This window comes from Cherax quadricarinatus, chromosome 33 (genome assembly GCF_038502225.1).
Source record: "Cherax quadricarinatus isolate ZL_2023a chromosome 33, ASM3850222v1, whole genome shotgun sequence".
NCBI lineage: Eukaryota > Metazoa > Arthropoda > Malacostraca > Decapoda > Parastacidae > Cherax > Cherax quadricarinatus.
In genome coordinates, this window is record NC_091324.1 from 14058207 (window position 1) to 14069635 (window position 11429).

Below are 11429 nucleotides of genomic sequence, written 5' to 3' on the forward strand. Positions count from 1 at the left end.
TCCCAAGGTGGCGATTGCAGTGATGTATAACCCACCACAGAACAGCAGGAGGCCAAGGTAAGAGTATGATGAGAGTAATAGAGCGATGGTTGACACACTGGCTGAGGGGGCCAGAAGGGCTCATGCAAGCAAGGCAAAGCTAGTGATCATGGGTGACTTCAACCACGAGGAAATCGATTGGGAGAACTTGGAGCCACATGGGGGCCAAGAAATGTGGAGAGCTAAGATGATGGAGGTGGTACTGGAAAACCTCATGTACCAAGACGTAAAGGGCACCACCAGAGAGGAGAGGATGAAGCAGAGAGACTGGACCTACTATTCACCTTGAGCAGTGCAGATGTTGAGGACATCACATATGAAAGACCCCTGGGGGCCAGTGATCATGTGGTTTTAAGTTTCGAATACATAGTAGAGCTACAAGTGGAGGGGGAAGCAGGAAGGGCCGGACGAGTGAAGCCAAACTACAAGAAAGGGGACTACGCAAGCATAAACTTTCTGAATGGGGCTCAGTGGGACAGGGATGGGAAATCCTGTGTCACAGACCTGCTGGAGTTCTATGACAGGGTGATGGCTATAAGACAAGAGAGAGAGGGGTGGGTAGATTGCATTTTCTTGGACTGTAAGAAAGCATTTGACACATTTCCACATTAGTGCAGAAGCTGGAGGGCCAGGCAGGGATAACAGGGAAGGCACTACAATGGATCAGGGAATACCTGTCAGGTAGACAGCAGGGAGTCATGGTACATGGCAAGGTGTTAGAGTTGGCACCTGTAACGAGCAGGGTGCCATAGGGATCAGTCCTAGGTCTGGTGCTGTTTCTGGTATTTGTGAACATGATGGAAGGAATAGAATCCGAAGTGTCCCTGTTTGCAGATGATGTGAAGTTGATGAGAAGAGTTAAATCGGACGAGGACCAGGCAGAAATACAGAGGGATCTGGACAGACTGCAGGCCTGGTCCAGAAACTGGCTCCTGGAGTTCAACTCCACCAAGTGGAAAGTCATGAAGATTGGGGAAGGGCAAAGAAGACCACAGATAAAGTACAGTCTAGGGGGGCCAGAGCCTACAAACCTCACTCAAGCAAAATGATCTTGGTGTGTGTATAACACCGGGCACATCTCCTGAGGCACACAACCAAATAACTGCTGCAACATACGGGCGCCTGGCAAACCTAAGAACAGCATTTTGACATCAATAAGGACTCATTCAGGACCTGTGCATTGTGTACGTTAGGCCCACATTGCAATATGCAGTGCCAGTTTGGAACCCTCACCTAGCCAAGCATGTAAGGAAACTAGAGAAAGTGCAAAGGTTTGCAGCAAGATTAGCCCCGGAGCTAAGGGGTATGTCCTACGAGGAGAGGTTAAGGGAAATCGTCCTGACGACACTGGAGGACAGGAGAGATAGGGAGGACATGATAATGACATTTAAAATACTGAGAGGAATTGACAAGGTGGACATAGGATGTTCCAGAGATGGGACACAGCAACAAGGGGACACAGTTGGAAGTTGAAGAGACAGATGAATCACAGGGATGTTAGGAAGTATTTCTTCAGTCACAGAGTAGTCAGGAAGTGGAATAGTTTGGAAAGCGATGTAGTGGGGGCAGGATCCATACATAGCTTTAAGCAGAGGTATGATAAATCTCATGATTCAGGGAGAGTGACCCAGTAGCGACCAGTGAAGAGGCGAGGCAGGGACAGGAGCTATGACTCGACCCCTGCAACCACAACTAGGTGAGTACAGGTATGAGGAACTTGCTGCAGGAGGTTCAGTGGGACAAAGAACTGGTAGGAAAATCAGTAAACGAGATGATGGAATATGTAACAACAAAATGCAAGGAGGCAGAGGAAAGGTTTGTTCCCAAGGGCAATAGAAATAATGGTAAGACCAAAGCGAGTCTTTGGTTTACCCGAAGGTGTAGGGAAGCAAAGACTAAGTGTACCAGAGAATGGAAAAGGTACCGGAGGCAAAGAACTCAGGAAAATAAAGAGATTAGTCAAAGAGCCAGCAACGAATATGCACAGGTAAGGAGGAAGGCCCAGCAACAGTAAGAAAACAACAACAGCATCGAAAGTCAAGTCTGACCCGAAACTGCTGTATAGCCACGTTAGGAGGAAGACAACAGTCAAAGACCAGGTGATCAGGCTGAGGAAAGAATGTGGGCAACTCACAAGAAACGATCAAGAGGTATGTGAGGAGCTCAACATGAGATTTAAGGAAGTATTTACAGTGGAGACCCCTCAAGGGAGGTTCCTTGGTGCTGGCGAGGGGCTCTTGATCTAGGAAATTGGATCTGCGCTCCAGTTCCCTGAATTGAGCCTGAATGCCTCCCATCCCCCTACATGTGCTGTATAATCCTGCGGGTTTAGCGCTCCCCCATAATTATAATAATTACAGTGGAGACAGGAAGGCCTTTGGGAGGACAGAACAGAGGGGGACGCCAGCAAGGAATATACCAAGTGTTGGATGACATACAACTGTCCCATTGCCTGAAAAGCAATGGGACCGGACATCTCCCCGTGGGTCTTAGAGAGGGAGCGGATATGCTGTTTGTGCCACTAGCCACAATCTTCAACACATACCTTGAAACAGAGCAACTACCTGAGGTATGGAAGACGGCATATGTAGTTCTCATTTCTAAAAAAAGAGACAGAGAAAAGGCACTAAACTATAGACCAGTGTCACTGACGCGTATAGTATGCAAAGTCATGGAGAAGATTATCAGGAGAGTGGTGGAGCACCTGGAACGGAACAAGAGTATAAGCGCCAACCAGCACGGATTTATGGAAGGCAAATCCTGTGTCACAGACCTGGAGTTTTATGTAAAGTAACAGAAGTAAGACATGAGAGAGAGGTGTGGGTTGATTTCATCTTCTTGGACTGCAAGAAGGCCTTCGATACAGTTCCTCACAAGAGATTAGTGCAGAAGCTAGAGGATCAGGCGCGTATAAGGGGAAGGGCACTGCAATGGATCAGAGAATACCTGACATGGAGGCAACAACGAGTCATAGTACGTGATGAGGTATCACAGTGGGCACCTGTGACGAGTGGGGTCCCACAGGGGTCAGTCCTAGGACCAGTGCTATTTTTGGTATATGTGAATGACTTGATGGAAGGGCGAGACTCAGAAGTGTCCCTGTTCGCAGATGATGTGAAGTTAATGAGGAGAATTAAATTAGATGAGGATCAGGCAGGACTTCAAAGAAACCTGGATAGACTGGACACCTGGTCCAGCAATTGGCTTCTCGAATTTAACCCCGCCAAATGCAAAGTCATGAAGATCGGGGAAGGGCACAGAAGACTGCAGACGAAGTACAGGCTAGGTGGCCAACGACTGCAAACCTCGCTCAAGGAGAAAGATCTTGGGGTGAGTATAACACCGAGCATGACTCCGGAAGCACACAACCAGATAACTGCTGCAGGATATGGGTGCCTGCTAAACCTGAGAACAGCGTTCCAATACCTTAGGAATTTTTCAAGACACTGTACACCGTGTACGTCAGGCCCATACTGGAGTATGTAGCACCTGTTTGAAACCCACACTTGATCAAGCACGTCAAGAAATTAGAGAAAGTGAAAATGTTTGCGATAAGGTTAGTTCCAGAGCTAAGGGGAGTGTCCTACGAAGAAAGGTTAAGGGAATTCGGCCTGACGACACTGGAGGACAGGAGGGTTAGGGGAGACATGATAATGACATACAAAGTACTGTGTGGAATAGACAAGGTGGACAGAGATAGAATGTTCCAGAGAGGGGACACAGAAACTAGGGGTCACAATTGGAAGTTGAAGACCCAGATGAGTTAAAGGGATGTTATGAAGTATTTCTTCAGTCATAGAGTAGTCAGGAAGTGGAATAGCCTAGAAAGTGATGTAGTGGAGGCAGGAACCATACATAGCTTTAAGATGATTTATGATAAAGCTCATGGAGCAGGGAGAGAGAGGACCTAGTAGTGCTCAGTGAAGAGGCCGGGCCAGGAGCTGAGTCTCGTCCCTTGCAACCACAATTAGTTGAGTACAATTAGGTGAGTACTCATATGTACATGTGTACATGCACGCACATGCTCTCTCTACCTATCTCTCTGCCTCTCTCTGTCTCCCCTCTCCCATCTCTCGCCTCTAACATCTCTCCCCCTCTAATATATCTCCCCCTCTCATTATCTCTCCCCTCTCCCATTTCCCATCTCTCTCTCCCTTCCTCCCCTATCTTTCCCCCTCTCCTCTCTCTTCCCTCTCTCTCTTCCATCTCCCCCCTCTCTCCACCTTCTCCCCTCTCTCTCCCCTCTATTTGCCCTCTCTCTCTCCCCTCTCTTTGCCCTCTCTCTCTTTTTTTTTTTTTTTTTTTTTTTTACAAAGGGTTTGACAAGGTTAAGGATCCCTAGCTTTATTGACAGCTATTTACAGGTTAAGGATTCCTAACTTTATTGGCAAGCTAAGAGCTGTTACCTACATCAGCTCATTTGAAAGCATTTTTATTGTTATGAGACATACAAGTAGGAAACAGGATGAAGTTGGAGCCATCTGTGGGCCAGCATTTTCATTTGATCAACTGACTTTATCTCGTTGACATCATTATGCTGTACGAATGTGTTCCATACTCTAGTCATCCTGGGTATGTATGATCTCAGATGGAGTGATGTTCTGGAGAAGGGTACAGCCAGAGTGAAGTTGCTGCTTTCTGCCCGTCTTGTGGCATAAAAGCTTGTTTCACGCTGTCCTCGAAGTGGATCCAAGTGTGGTATTTTGACAATATTGGCCTTGTACATAACAGTAAGGCCACCCACATCCCTCCTATGTTGAAGGCTCTGCTGAAATGACAGATCTATCCAGGATGGGTCCAGGCGAGAGATGAGACGTCTTGCTCTGTTCTCTACTCTGTCAAGCAGTCGCAGATGAGAGGGGGGGCAGGCAAACCAAGAAAGTGGAGCATACTCAAGGTGCAAGCGTACTTGTGCCTCGTACAGGATCTTGCAACCCCTACTGTCAAGCAGATGGGAGATACGGCAAAGTGCTGTAAGCTTCCTGGCTCTCTCTCTCTCTCTCTCTCTCTCTCTCTCTTGCTCTCTCTCCCCCCTTTTCCCTTCTCACTCTCCCCCCCTCTCTCTCTCTCCTACCTTTCCCTTCTCTCTTTCTATCTCTCTCACTCTTTTTCAAAAAAAAGAAAGAAAAAAGAAAGGGAAGAAAAGGTAAAAAAGAAGGAAAAAATGGTGGGAGTGGAAGGAACCAGGGATCAGATGAGAAGGGTTCTGGTAGGGAGGAGTGGATGGAGGAGCAGTGGAAAAGGCTGGAACAAGAGTGGGAGAGAAAATTAGGAGAGCTCTCTGAAAAAAATGGAGACAGAGCTTTCTGTGAAATTGGAAAAGAGGTTGGAGAAGAAGAAGAATTGGGAGGCACAAGTCAAAACTGCAATAGCCATGATAAGGGTCCTAGAATATGAGGTAAACAGGCTGAAGCGAGTTACAGGGGCATTGACCAGAGAAGACACAGCATGTGAAGCTGAGAGGCCGAACAGGCAGTGAAAGGGAAGAGCAGCTGGGTGCAGATGGAGAGGGTGATAGGTCAAATGCAGAGGCACAACACCATGCTACCAAGAGCCACTGGAAAAATCAAGGGAGAAAATGACAACGCACAGACAGGAACCAGAGTCACAGAGGGAGAGGCAATGGGAGGAGGAAAGGGCAAAATCAGTGTTTATCCATGGGCTTCCTGAGAGAGAGGAAAGGACACACACTGAAAGATGGCAAGCAGAAAGAAAGGAGACTGAGAACATCACAGAAATAGGTGAAGAAGACATGGACAAGATTGTAAATTTTCAGAGAATAGGGGGGTACTTGAAGGGGAGAAAACGACCGATCAAGCTGATTCTCAGGACAGAAACAGTGCGGAACAGGATCCTCCAAGAGAAACCATGGTTGAAGTACTTGGCAGAGTACAAGACGGTGTTCCTAGACAGAGACAGAACACAAGCAGAACTACAGCAGCTGAGGGAGAGGACAAAAAAGTGAAAGGAGCTAGGAAAGGAGACAAGGACAGAACATGCAGAGGTCAATCAGAGCAGGACAGAGCAGCAAGGGCAAGCACACACAGAACCATCCTCAGAACCCCACAACCTATCACACCATCCCAACACAAACTACAATCCATACTCACAGCTTCCACCCAACACCGAGCTATAGAATCCCACAGTATGATACCAGGTCTCCCACCCTCACAGGCCCCAAACCACAGTGTTGGAGAGGAAACTGAAGGCATGGTACACAAACACTAATGGAACAACAAATAAGTGGGAGGAGTGGCACGAAAGAGTCAAAGAGGCATCACCGGACATCATAGCTCTCACAGAAACCAAGCTTACAGGTATGATAACAGATGCCATCTTTCCAACAGGATACCAGATCCTGAGGAAAGACAGAGGGAACAGGGGGGGTGGAGGAGTTGCACTGCTGAAAAACCGATGGAATTTTGATGAGCTGGAGAGAGGAGACAACGTAGAAGCAAGTGATTACATAGCAGGAACGCTATGCAATTATATGTGATTACATAGCAGGAGGCCAAGGCAAGAATATGATGAGAGCAATAGAGCAATGGTTGACACACTGGCTGCAGTGGCCAGAAGAGCTCATGCATGCAGGGCAAAGCTCCTGATCATGGGTGACTTTAACCACAAGGAAATTGATTGAGATAACTTGGAGGCACATGGGGGCCAAGATACATGGAGGGCTAAGATGATAGAGGTGGTACTGGAAAACTTCATGTACCAACACGTAAGGGACACTACAAGAGATAGAGGAGAGGATGAACCAGCGAGACTGGACCTAGTATTCACCTTGAGTAGTGCAGATATTGAGGACATCACATATGAAAGACCCCTTAGGGCCAGCAATCATGTGGTTTTAAGCTTCGAATACACAGTAGAGCTACAAGTGGAGGCCTCTTCAAAGGGGGCTCCTTGGCGTGGTGAAGAGGCTCTTGGTCTGAGGAATTAGCCCTGTCGGTCTTCTTCCTCAGACCGAACCTAATTACCCCCCATTCTCCCCTCCCCTATCCCATCCTCCCCATCCTCCCCTTTTTCCATTCCTCCTCCTCCTCCTCACCCCTCCCTTTTGCCCTTCCTCTTTTTAGCCTTCGTGATTTCTCCCACAGGCGCACTAGTTCCTAGGTAGGGGAAAGGACACCGGGGTCCATCCCATTCCGTTGAGGTTTCTTGGCGGTGGCGTAGTTTGCCGTGGAATCTGGATTGCCTAGGGATGTCCCGATCCCTCTCCGGTATCCCGGAGTAGCTTTGGGTGTCTTTTGGGCGACGGGTGTATCTCTGGAAGCCACCTTTCGGATTCCGGGGGTGGTGGCTGAAGGAGGTATGCTTTGTGGCGGATATCCGGCCGCCCTCTCTTTTGTCCACCGAGGTAGCTCGGCAGATGTGAGGTTGCTATCCCAGATTGCTGGTTTACTGGCATGAAGGGTAGGGTATGGCACGGGTTCCATGCTGCATCTGCGCTACTAGCGGTGTCGAGTCCTCTTGGGCGCGGAGGGAGATTTCTGGCCCTTTCATTCCTCCTAGGAACTATCCCTCCCCGGTCCCCCCTTTTTTTTTTTTTTCTTTTTTTTATTTTTATTTTCTTTTCTTCTTTCTTTTTTTTTCTTAAAAACAAAAAGAAAGAAGTAACCTAACCATGGCAGCCCTAGTCCATGAACCTGGTACCCCCGGGCCCCTTCTTGATACCGCACCCCGTTCTGACCCCGCCTCGTCTTTGGACCACTCTTCAGACATTCCTCATGCCTCTGTACCTATTGCCGGTGCTGTTTCCTCACCCGCTTCAGGTACTGAGGCCTCGACTGACTCCTTCGATTTATCAGACCTTCGCTCTCCTCTGACTATGCTTCCGGCCTCTCCCTCTACGGTGCGGCAATTTTCAAATCGCCGACCCGTTCCACGTCGGACCAACTCTGGTCCCACGCCTAAACGTCAACGACAATTACCTGCTGATGATACTTCTCCACCTTCACCTTCTCGTTCTTCTCAGAAACGATCGACACGTCCTTCACTACCTTTCCACGCTCAGTTTCAGACTGAACAGTGGACTAAATTCTTCACTTTACGACCAACTTCCTCTACTGCCTATCTTTCTGACCATAGTATTGGCAAGGCACTCCTACGCCATGTTGGTAAAGATATTTCTTTTCATGCTCTTAAGAGCGGTACGCGCATCATTACCGTACAGAATGCTACCCAGGCTCGTGAGCTCTCTCGTCTTTCCCATATAGATACTGTTCCTGTCACCCTTGAAAAACATCATTCCCTCAATTCTTGTAGTGGTACCGTTATTCTGCCCCATACCATAGTTCAACAAAATTTCCAGACATGTGGCACCGACATTCTAGAACAGCTGGAACTCCAAGATCTCCCAATCCTCAAGGTAGACACTTACGTTCTTCCTGCCCGTGGGCGGAGACGATACCCTAGCAATGTGGCTCGTTTAACTTTTGACAGCCGAGAACTCCCATCCTCCGTTTATATAGCAGGACATCGGTTACAAGTTCGAAAGGTGATCCCTACACCACAACAGTGTAGAAATTGCTGGCGATTTGGCCATCCAGCGAAATATTGCAGATCTATCGCCGAATGCCCAGTCTGTGGTGCCGATGACCATTCTAATACGTCTTGCAATCGATCTCCCTCTTGCCTTAACTGTCATGAGGCTCACCCTTCGTACTCTCGCCGTTGTCAGGTCTATTTAAACGAGCGGGAAATCCGTTACCTCAAAGAGACAGAAGGTCTCCCTTATGCCATGGCAGTTTCTCATCTCCGCCTCCAAGGGAGACTCCCACGTGTTTCTTATTCCCGTGTTTCAAAACGTCCCCCCACTTCTGGTATCCCATCTTCTACACCCACCTCTGTGGTTACCTCTCCCATAATCACTCCTGTATCTAATCCTTTTGCTGTCCTCGGCTCAGACGTCCCTACTTCAACGCCTCAGTCTAATCTCGCTTCTTCGAGTTCTCTCTTACAAGCCTCAGTATCGACGAGACCTCGTACGACACCTCTTCCCAATCGTCCCTCTACTTCTCAAAAGTCAAAAAAAGGTCCGGTAACACCTCCTACCCATCTTCCACCTCCTCATTTTACCCTCCCTGTCTCTGTCCCTAGTTCTTCCCCTCTCACTGGCTCAGTTACAAGTGCAGAGGTTCACCCTCCTCCTCGTAATGTACCTTCCTCCCCTGTTCCCTCCCAAGTTTCTTCCTCTTCTGCCACCTCCCAGGTTCCTGTCTCTTCTGTCCCCTGCCACGCTTCTCCAGTTCCCTCCACCCTTTCGCCCCCCCCTACCTTGGTACAGTCCAATACAGTTCCAATCTTTACTCATCCTCCCCCTACCATTCCCAATATTGTCTCCCATACGACATCTCTGAATTCTGAAACACTTGAAGCAATCTCTGAATATATTGCAGAGACCAAACCATCAATGGACACTGATCCACCTTCCGCTCTTTCTCTCTCCTCTGCTCCATCTGCGCAACTCCTTTCTTCACAGCGCACCGTTCCTTCGCTGCTTGAACATTTTCCACTGCCTCCGCATGTGGACTTTTCTAACCCTTCTAGTCCGTAGGAACCCTTACCTGCGGATTTCAAGTATCTTTATCATTGCCAATCATGGCCTTTTTACAGTGGAATATACGCGGCCTCAGGGGTAATCGGGGTGAGCTTCAGATGTTACTCTCCCAGTTTGCCCCTGTTGGTGTTTGCTTACAGGAACCAAAATTACACTCTGCTGTTATTTCTCACATCTCAGGCTATAATTTATTGTATTCTTCAGATCCTTTTCCTGATGGGACCTTTAATGAAAGTGCCCTTCTTCTCCGCACTGATATTCCGTACCATCAGCTATTTATTCATACTTCGCTGCATTACACAGCAGCCCGTATCCACTTACATAGGTGGTATACGCTCTGTTCTTTATATCTCTCTCCTTCTCGGGCATTATCTATTCCGGATTTTACCTTCCTTGTTTCGTCATTACCGCCACCGATTCTGTTACTTGGTGATTTTAATGCCCACCATTTCCTCTGGGGAGGGTCTCACTGTGATTCCCGTGGAATTCAGTTAGAGGCTTTTCTTGCCACCCACCCCCTCCATGTTTTAAATACAGGTACTCACACCCATTTTGATCCTCGGACTCATACTCTCTCTTGCATCGATCTCTCAGTTTGCTCTTCCTCCGGCGCATTAGACTTTACTTGGTCTGTTCTCCCGGACTTACATGACAGTGATCATTTCCCAATCATTCTTACTTCCCCTTCATATTCGCCACCTCTTCGCACCCCACGCTGGCAATTTAATCGGGCAAATTGGAACCTTTACTCACACCTGACTGTTTTTAAAGAGGTTCCTTCTTCATCCTCCATCGATGAGCTTTTACACCTCTTCTCGTCCTCCGTTTTCACCACAGCTTCTCATTCTATACCCCAAACTTCGGGCAGGCATTCTCAGAAATGCGTGCCTTGGTGGTCTCCTGCTTGTGCTCGTGCAGTACGTTTGAAACGCGCTGCATGGGGCAGGTACCGGTACAATAGAACCACAGAGCGACTCCTTGATTTTAAACAGAAGCGTGCGATCGCTCGCCGTGTCATTCATGACGCTAAACGCACTTGCTGGCGAGATTATGTCTCCACCATCACCTCTGCTTCCTCTATAAGTGCAGTCTGGAAAAAAGTACGAAAACTGAGTGGTAAATATTCTCCTGACCCGGCTCCTGTTCTGCGAGTTGCCGGTGTTGATATAGCAAACCCACTAGATGTTGCCAATGAAATTGGCAATCATCTGGTCCGTATTTCTCAGGGACTCCATCTATGCCCCTCATTTCTTTCCTCAAAGTCTGCCAGAGAGTTAGCACCCTTGGACTTTTCTTCTCTCAGAGAAGAACAGTATAATGTGCCTTTTACACTTCAAGAACTGGAAGCAACACTCTCAGCTTGTCGATCATCGGCAGCTGGGCCCGACGACATTCATATTCGTATGCTACAACATTTACATCAGTCAGCCCTTGCAGTCCTATTACGCCTTTACAATCTTATTTGGTCACAAGGAGTTCTTCCACAGCTGTGGAAATCCGCCATTGTTCTCCCTTTCCGCAAACCAGGCACTACGGGACATGAAACCTCCCACTATCGTCCCATTGCTCTTACCAGTGCAGTTTGCAAAGTAATGGAACGTCTAGTAAATAGACGTTTAGTGTGGTATTTAGAGACACACAACAGTCTCTCCACTCGTCAATATGGCTTTCGTAAGGGACGTTCTACCATAGACCCCTTACTGCGCTTGGATACGTATGTTCGTAATGCCTTTGCGAATAACCACTCAGTTATTGCCATATTTTTTGACCTTGAGAAGGCATATGACACAACTTGGAGGTATAATATTTTAGCCCAAGCCCACTC